Below are 222 nucleotides of genomic sequence, written 5' to 3' on the forward strand. Positions count from 1 at the left end.
GGAGCCCGGCTCTGGGCAGTCACCTACCGGCGCCTCTTCTGTTCCTTCCAGCTCCTGGGAAACAGCGCCCCAGGGGGACGGCGAGGACCCGCGACTCCGCCACCTGCGGCCAGCGGTAGGCGCAACATGGCGCCCCCGGCGCCGAAAGCCCGGACGGGCAAACGCCAGCCCGCGTAGAGCCGCCCGGCCCCGCCCTGCCTGTGACGCTCCCGCCGGAAGTAC

The sequence above is a fragment of the Pelodiscus sinensis genome, chromosome 1 (genome assembly GCF_052426305.1).
Source record: "Pelodiscus sinensis isolate ZL-2025 chromosome 1, ASM5242630v1, whole genome shotgun sequence".
NCBI classification, from domain to species: Eukaryota; Metazoa; Chordata; order Testudines; family Trionychidae; genus Pelodiscus; species Pelodiscus sinensis.